Genomic DNA, 8,750 nt, shown 5'->3' with positions numbered 1-8,750 from the left:
TTATGTTTCTTAAGTTGATTAGGTTTGTTTTTGTCTCAGTAGTTTTGTTTGTTTGTTTTCTACTTACTGGTTGGCTGGCATCCAGGCAAGACATAAATGTCTTTTTGCATTATGAATGGTAAGATATAAATTTTTTTACTCTCCTATTTTGAGTAAATATTACTGTTGTCTGCAATAATTGAACCTGAACAAGAGGAAAGAATTAACTTGTATCCACATGTCCTACTTCTAAATTCTTCCAGGTACTCAAAACAATTATTTTGCTCAGTATCTTAACAAAGAAGTAATCTTTAAATACTTCTGGAACATGCACTCAACACCATACCAGGCAGAAAATACACAGCCTGATTTTCATTTACACAAAAGGCAGTTTACAAAGCTCAGGAAGCCTTGCAAGGATTAAAGCAGATGTCTGCACCCACTTAGAGCTTTCTTTCCACACCAGAGTTGTGTAACTGAATAGCTGCTCAGGACTTGCTGCTGCTGAACCGGGTAATCATGCCACACCTAACACCTTACTCAGGGCAAAACTATGCAGATTGCATGTTTGCATAAAGAAGCATATATTTTCTTTTGTGGCAATCATTTTCATACATTTGCAGCCCTTCACTTCGGGTCTCAGAAAGCATGCTGGCGATCTCAGCATTTTGTCCCCTTTTGATTCCACTGATTGTGTTGATCTGAACTGTCATTAATACAGAAGTCACCAAATTACAAAGCCACACCCCACCAGTTTAAAGTGTAGCATGGAATTAAGTTGAAACTGGCTATATAGTAAAAAAGAATTTCATATAATTAGACAAATACATATATCCAAACATCTTTTTCTGTAGGAAACTGAGTAAAAGGACTTATTTTCTTCCTTAATCTTCATTATTTTGGATTTTGAATTCAAGTGGACACAATGAAAGACATGCAATCACACACTGGAAAGGATGAATAGAGTCTCTGCAAATGGATCAGGTTGTCTCAGGTGAACTCCCTAGTGAAATGGGAATAATTCTCTTTTAATGGAAATGCTGAAGTCCAAAGCATGTGTCTGCCATAGCCCTGGCATCTCTAAGGAGCAAAGTCATATGACTGGTCTTGAGTTTGAACTCCTGCTTCTTCTTCTTCCAAGCCATATTTGGAGAGCTTTTTTAGAAACAGGAGAGCTAAACGCCAGAAAAAAAAAATTCATTTCCTTTAGTGCTAAAATTACAGGGACTTTAAGACACAGACAGGGCAACTCCAAAGAGTAGAACAGGGATAGGACAGTAACCTGACAGTGTTTATTAAGTACCTTACAACAGGAGAAGTGTAAGAAAAACTTGAAGGTGCGGTTATGATCTTTCTGCAAGGTGGGTGTGAACTTCTTCACCTTCTTTGGCTTTCCTTTTCTTTGTGCACAAGGAGTGCAGCTGTTCTTCTCTGAATTTTAACAAGGGCAAGTGCCAAATTCTGTACCTGGGACAGGGCAACTCCAGTTGTGTGCACAGGGAATGAGAGGCTGGAGAGCAGTGCTGCAGAAAGGGACCTGTGAGTCCTGGCTGACAGCAAGCTGAACATGAGTCAGCAGTGCCCTGGCAGCCAGGAGGGCCAACCCTGGCCTGGGGGCATCAGGGACAGCATCTCCAGCCAGGCAAGGGACTCACCTTGAGTTCTGTGTGCAGTTTTGGGCACCATGATATAAATAAGACATGAAGCTGTTAGAGAGCATCCAAAGGAAGGCAATGAGGATGGTGAAGGGCCTTGCGGGGAAGCCACGTGGGAAGTGGCTGAGGTCACTTGGTCTGTTCAGCCTGGAGAAGACTGAGGGGAGACCCCACTGCAGTCTGCAATTTCCTTATGAGGGAAAGAGGAGCGACAGACACTGATCTCCTTACTCTCATAACCAGGGACAGGACTTGAGGAAACATCATAAAGTTGAGTCAGGTGAGATTTAGATTGGATATCAGGAAAAGGCTGTTCCCCCAGAGGGGCATTGGGCACTAGAACAGGCTCCTCAGGAAAGTGGTCACAGCACCAAGCCTTGTCTGTTTTCAAGAAGTGTTTGGACAATGTTCTCAGGCACATGGGGTGATTCTCAGAGTGTCCTGTGCAGGGCCAGGAGTTGGACTCGATGATCCTGGCGGGGCCCTTCCAACACAGCATTTTCTGTCATTCTATGATTCCAATTCAGGTAGTAGTGACAATGAGGAGCGAGGGCTAGAAACAGGCTCTTCACAAGAACTTTGGGACTTGTGGAAATCCTGAGTAGGAAGAAACCTCAAGTCAGTTCAAAAGAAGACAGCAGCAAAAATCCATCACAGAAGAGACAGACAGACCCACTCTTGAATGAGGTTGATAGACTGGATATGATGCCATGAGAAAGCAACATTTATTGTATCCTGGGGTAGAGAAGGTACATACAAGGATGCCTTCTTAATCTCCTGAATTACATGAGAAATTTAACCATGGCTGACTGGTTTTTACTGTCCTTGGGAGTGTGATGTTTCAGGGTGTCTGACATACTATAAGCAGCAGGTCAGGGGATGCAGGTTCCAGAGTCAAGGTTCACTTCAGCACTTAGATTTTTTTCCTACCTGTAGCACTCCTTTAAAAACATATGAAACACTGAAAAGCACAGAATCTTTGTTGGAGTTAGGCCTCTGTTGCACTTGCACATTTAAGGTTATTTTCTAATATGACTTTTCTTTCCTTCTTTGTCCTCTGACTTTTCATTTTCTTCCTAATTTATTGCCTACTCCTCTTCATTCTCATTCCACATACACATCCCCTATTCTCAATGCTACTAATCAATTATTGTCACAGCTCTCTTCCTTCCTTGTTATCACCTCATTTTAGACCATCCACTGTACTTACAAAGTAGATCTGTGGCAGACCTAGTAGCAAAACCTGTGTGCCTCTTTAAGACCCGGGCTAGCTTTCAACTGCAAACTCAGTGTTACTTCTTCCTTCTTTTCTTCTGCTCTCCCACCTCAAAAGAAAGGCCCAAGCAAATATTACAGGTTTGTCCCTCCTCTTCTCCTTTCAGAGTTCTTTCTCTTTTCTTGTTTTTTTTTCCTTCTTTTTCAGGTATTGGTAAAATTTGAAGGTGTTGCTGATGTAGTTGTTGAATCTCCAAGCTACATAGAGCCTTTGTGATAAACAGCATGGCATCTCAGGGTAAAAGTGGCATTTTCCTCTGTATATTAGGAGCTGGGTGGTCTCCAGCTCAAAGCTGGGTCAGAGGATACTTGGGATGAATGTTTTTCATAAATACTCACTGAGGGATTAGCCAGTACATAATAATACTAATAGGTAGGGCAGGAAGGGGTCTTTAGAGATCATCTCCTTGACTCAAGCCAAGATCAGTTCATAATTAAACCACCTCTGGAAGATGTTTATCTTTTTCGTTTTTAAGAGACCCCAACAATGGCAACTCCACAGGTCCTTTAAAGATTCTGCTGCTTAACTATTCTTTCTTTAGAAATTGGCCCCAATATCTAACCTGACCCAGACTGGAATTTTAGCCCTTCATTTCTTATCCAGTGCTTCTGTCACTTCTTGTAGCAACCTTTTGCCTACTTGAAAACTGCTATTACATTCCCTCTGATTACTCTTTTCCAGGTTACTTGTTACATCTTTCTTGTGTAGAATTCAAGGGTGTTTTCTGCTGTGTGTATGTGCTTGGTGGAGGGGGAAATCTGTTTTGCAACTACCATGGCTGATGTAAAATAAGGATGACAGCAAGGGATAAAGGAGACTAGGAAAAGTCTCTGTCTTTCAGTAGGTCTACACTACTGAAGTGCAGTGTTCACTATCTGATACATTCCTTTAGCTGAGATCTCCTCAGCGCTAACTAAAGTTAATAGATGACTGCAAAGTAAGACTGTCATAACCCATTTTGTATTCTTTCTTCTGCAGTTTTTCTAACAATGCTGTCAATAAGACTTATAATGACAGCTGAAATGTGGAGGTTCCATGCTGCCTGTAAAATGCAGTTCCACATATGGTGTGCTAACACAAAACTACTTTAAACCTGGTTCAGGCAGTTTGTGAGTTGTTAGTGGGCACTGAAGCTCTTTCTGTCTGAAAGGCAGATAGAATTTTTCCAAGTACCACTCCACAGATCAGAAAGTCTTCTCTGAAGAGAAAATACCTTTTAAAACTTTATCATCTTTTTCTGACAGTTATTCTGCATTCTACTCTTTGACACCCTTTTCTCCTTCCATTAAGTAGCAATTTTAAAAGCATCCTTCCCATGAAGTATTTCTTCAGCAAAGCCCAGGATTACTAGTGGGCCATAGTGCAACCCTGGGACTCATTCTGAAGCCACAGCTCTACTCACTGAAATTCTCTGTGACTTTATGACATGACAGCTGGATGGGAGAAATGGCTAAAGACAGGTCTGTCTTGTGAAATATGCCCTCCATGCCCAGCAGTGCAGGATTTTTAGTATTCTATAGATGCTTTTTATATATACATGCATGCAAACACATACACTTGTATGTGCACACTTGAAAGTGCATTGTTTAGTGAATTCTCCTTATTTTGCTGTGGGGCTAGCAGGAGAAAATGAATGCCATCCTATATTCCAGCTTCAGTCCATCATCAACACATACCTTGATATATATCATGAATGGAATCTCTCTGGAAGAGAAATCCTCTGAACTCCCACGTGTCATGCCACGGGGAGCCATGCTACAAGGTCCCTTACTGGGAAACAAGTTGTAGCACATTGAGGAACTGGAGTGGTTGCACCTGCCTTGTGAAACAGTAAGTTGGCTGCTGCTGTCTGAGCATAATGAGTTATTCTGTCAAACTAAAAAGAAATTGAGAACATGAAACAAACGTGTATTTTAGGAGTTTTCCCCTCCACTCACACAATCTCTTCAGTGCTGACAGCTGCATGCTTCTTGAGAAATGGGTGAGGCTAGAGATTTTTCTTGCCTATAGATATTTCTTTTGAATTGTTTTTGGTAACATCAAAAGTTTTAATGGTAGGGATGGAATGGGCAGAGCAGTCCATGCCTTGTGTAAATGTAGATGGGGTGTATGGGGTGAGAGAGGGAGTGCCACCAAGGGTCTGTGATTACTTGTGAGCAATGGTCCCAGGCATTCTCACAGGACAGTCTGTGGTGCTCCAGGCAGCACTCACAGGGAAGTGAAACTACCTACACTGCCACATAGCACTCATGGAGAGTGAAGGCAAACACAAATTGAAGAGGAGCTTGTAAAGAACACCTCTGTATGAAACAGGTAATTTGTATTTGCAGAGCTGGAATGATCACCTGGAGCAATACAAATCTGTGGCAGAGGTATTTACAATTTGTACTTGAAACACAGGCCTGATTCTTCTTACTTTGCATGCATCTCCAAGTGCTTCCTCATGTAGACTTACTCAACATTTACAAGTCAGGTGTGATTCAAGATCTGCATAGATCAGTTGTTTAATTTAAATTATCTGACAAAGCAGCATTAGTCAGCAAGAAATTACAATGGCCTGGCCAATCTGTTTTCTTTTCAATCAATTAAACAGTCCCAGGCTTTTCCTACTAGCCTAGATGAAAGAGTATATTGAAACATAAATGAACGTGTTATTTCACCTGCTGTTGTCTTTGAGTGTGATGATGCAGCAGCAGAGAGGATGCATTGGACAGTAGAGGGCACTGTGAGCTCAAAAATAAGCTTCAAAATGAACTGTAATTGAGCCTTTTTGTGAACACAGCTGATCAGACACAGACAAATGCCCTATTCCAACAGAAAAAAAAGCTCTGTTTTTTTCTTAGTAGTCCTAGAGACTAGAGAAATAATGTCAAAAAGCAAGGAGGGGTTGGACTTAGATATAGTGTAAGGACATGACCACTACAAATTTCCACAGGAAAAAATTGAAAAAAGGGGATGAATTTCATCAAGATGCTCGACACTGTGGCACATCTTAATGTTTTGTGAACACCGACTTTAAAGTCTGAGTTGGGTGCTATTCTTAACGAAGTTTAAGAATGTATAATGAAGTATTTAGGATCATGCTCGGAGACAGATTGTCAAAAAGTTGAAAAGGTGAGGAAGGAGATGAGAAGATGCAACTACTATTTTTAATCACCAACAGGGACTCCAAGTACCATTTTCCAAATTTTTCTGTGTAAAATTTGTATCACATTTTTAGTCTTGTATGGGTATAGATTAAAGGGATTGTAGCCTCAGTATTTTTTCCCTTCCTCTTTATAAGGTATCTAGCAAAAAGACCGCATTTACCAAGCAAGGATGCCCTGCAGCGCTCAAAGTGACTGTTAGTCACCTCAGTTTCTCATAAAGAGTTCACCCTTTCTAAGTCATTTACAGGAAGCAAACAGCATTCACAAGCCAGGACTTTGTTTGTCATTTAAGGGGTGTTTGATGTGTAGGATTATCTTGCCTCCAGTCTTGTCTGCCATGTTGCTCAGTTTGCCAGAGGTACTTTCCATCACTGTCTTAATGTGCCTCTTCCCGACCTCCAGTAACCAGGGCAGCAAAGCACATTCTGGAATCTCCAGCGAAATGAAAATCAGGTCAAGCAAAGAGTGAAACAGAAATAAACTTGCTAACATCTGAACAGGCAAGCTTAGACCGTGCTGCTATTCCTGATACAGCTGTTTGTATTTCACAGTGGTCCACAAACTTCTCTTGCCAAAACAGATTTGCCAGTAAATCTCCAGCAATGCAGATATACTGACTTCAATATGGCAACATATTTCAAGAACCCCACCGTCTCTCACATCTGGCTGCTCTGCCAGTTGTTCACTAAAAAGCTATTCTATGAGCACTTCCAGATCATTGCTTTCCTCCTGTTGCTAAGTCCACTGCTGACCTTCCTGCATTTCCACCATAAGTGGTGTCTATATTCTCAATCTCCCACAGTGAGCATCTGCCATGAAATACAGTAGTAGCTCAGCCCATGTTCATATGGTCCTGTTCTGCTGTTACCACTTAGCTTCTGCTGGTCGCTGCAAGCTGTTTCCTCCGTGTTCTCTGATGCATCTTTTGGCAGCTGCTACTTAGAGACGCAGCAGATAAACACCGACTCCAAAAAATTTAGTAAAACCACCATGGCTAGTAAATCGGGTTAGGGGAAGCTGGATCCATCACTTCTGCTTGCAAATATTGAGTTCTGTGGTCCTCGGATAACTTACTCTGTAATTTGCTCCTCCAAATAGAAGCATAATGAGATGCAGTTGCTGTGGCTGTGAATCATGGCATCTATGCCAAATTAGCATGACTACTCACAGTGGCCAAATGCCACGCAATGAGAATGTGGCATGTACAGCAAGAGATCTTCATTTTGAAATCTGTAAGGAGATTATGTCATGCAGAGGAGTTAAAAGTCCTCAGAACTGTGAAGAATTACAGAAACATTCCAGGCCTCAGTTGGGAGGAGATGATCACACTCCATGACTTAGGAAGGGGCATTGCCAAATCTTCCCAGCTGCTCAATAGGGCAAATGAATGCCTGTGCTGCTTTCATCACTCTGTCTGCAGCAAGGAAAGAAGGGTAACTGGAAATATGTTAGACATACCTAAAAGGTTCTCAGAATTTATTTCCTGAGGTCATAGTATTTAGTGGCCTTTTTTTTCCTTCAGAGCTGCAGGGAAGCTCTTAAGGTAGTATGAATATATGGTACTGGAAACTGAAAGCAAAGAAATAAGGAAAACTCTGGTGGAGACTAATTAGGTTTTCTGAGTCACTAATGTTCTTCAGTGTTATCCTGGCAGCAGGAAGTTTGAGGCTTATAATCAACGTTATAAAAACAAAGGAAGTAATTTCCATGTCAAAGACAGAAGGGCTTTTAGGACCTCTAATTCAAAATATGTGATTTTTTGTTTCTTTTGTTGTTGTTGCCAGGATAGGCAAGCTAGGTAAATTGTTCTTATTTGTTTCTAGTAGAAACAAGGTTTTGGTTGTATGAGCAGTTAGCCATACAGACACAGATAATCCGCTTCTACGTGGTGTTTTATATATATAAAAGTTAAAGTTAATGCAACTGCAACTTGAAAACTGAGAGAAGATATGTATGAGCAAACATGTGCAAGCAGAGCTCAGATTATTAACCTACCAGGAGCATACTTTCCCCTCCTCAGAATATAGGTAATGTATGTTTAAAGGGGTTAGCTCAAGGGTGAATATCTGTACCCTGTAGAAAGTGAACTGGTCCCACAAAGCTGTTAAAAAGGACAAGGTACATGCTGTAATAGTTTGCCACTTCATTCTGCTGTTTGTGTTTTTCCCTAGCAAATTCCTCCATGTACAAACTCCAGTGGCAATCCTGCATCTTTACTTTTGCCTGACGAGAATCTTTTGTCTTCTGCACTTATATTCAGCCTAGTCTTCACAAGAAGAGGTCCCAAATATTAATGTTTTCATAAAGATCTTCCTGTAAGTAAGAATTTTTCTGCTCTGTGACTGAAGCTCAAGCAGTATAAATAATGAGTTAAGTCAGATATGGCCATATGGCGTGGAGCTCAAAACACTCTAACATCCTGGTTAGATACCTGAGGCTCTGAGCTCCACATTGCTGCAGCTCTCTTGCTGTCAGCACTCAAAATGGCTCATTTAATGCTAGGTTGAGTACATCTAACCATGCAGCAGTCACACAGTGGCTCTCTGAAGAGGCATACTTTCTAAAACATGCCTTCATTGCATGCTAACCTTGGATAAAATGAACCAAGGAAAGAGAGCCTGAAGTTCCCTAACTTGCTACAATGCAGCCCTGCTATTATTAAGTTTGCTGCTGAACGTGTGAAAGTGTGGG

This window comes from Camarhynchus parvulus, chromosome 2 (genome assembly GCF_901933205.1).
Source record: "Camarhynchus parvulus chromosome 2, STF_HiC, whole genome shotgun sequence".
In the NCBI taxonomy this organism is placed as follows: domain Eukaryota; kingdom Metazoa; phylum Chordata; class Aves; order Passeriformes; family Thraupidae; genus Camarhynchus; species Camarhynchus parvulus.
The sequence above is the reverse complement of the archived record's forward strand: the minus strand, read 5'-3'. Positions refer to the sequence as shown.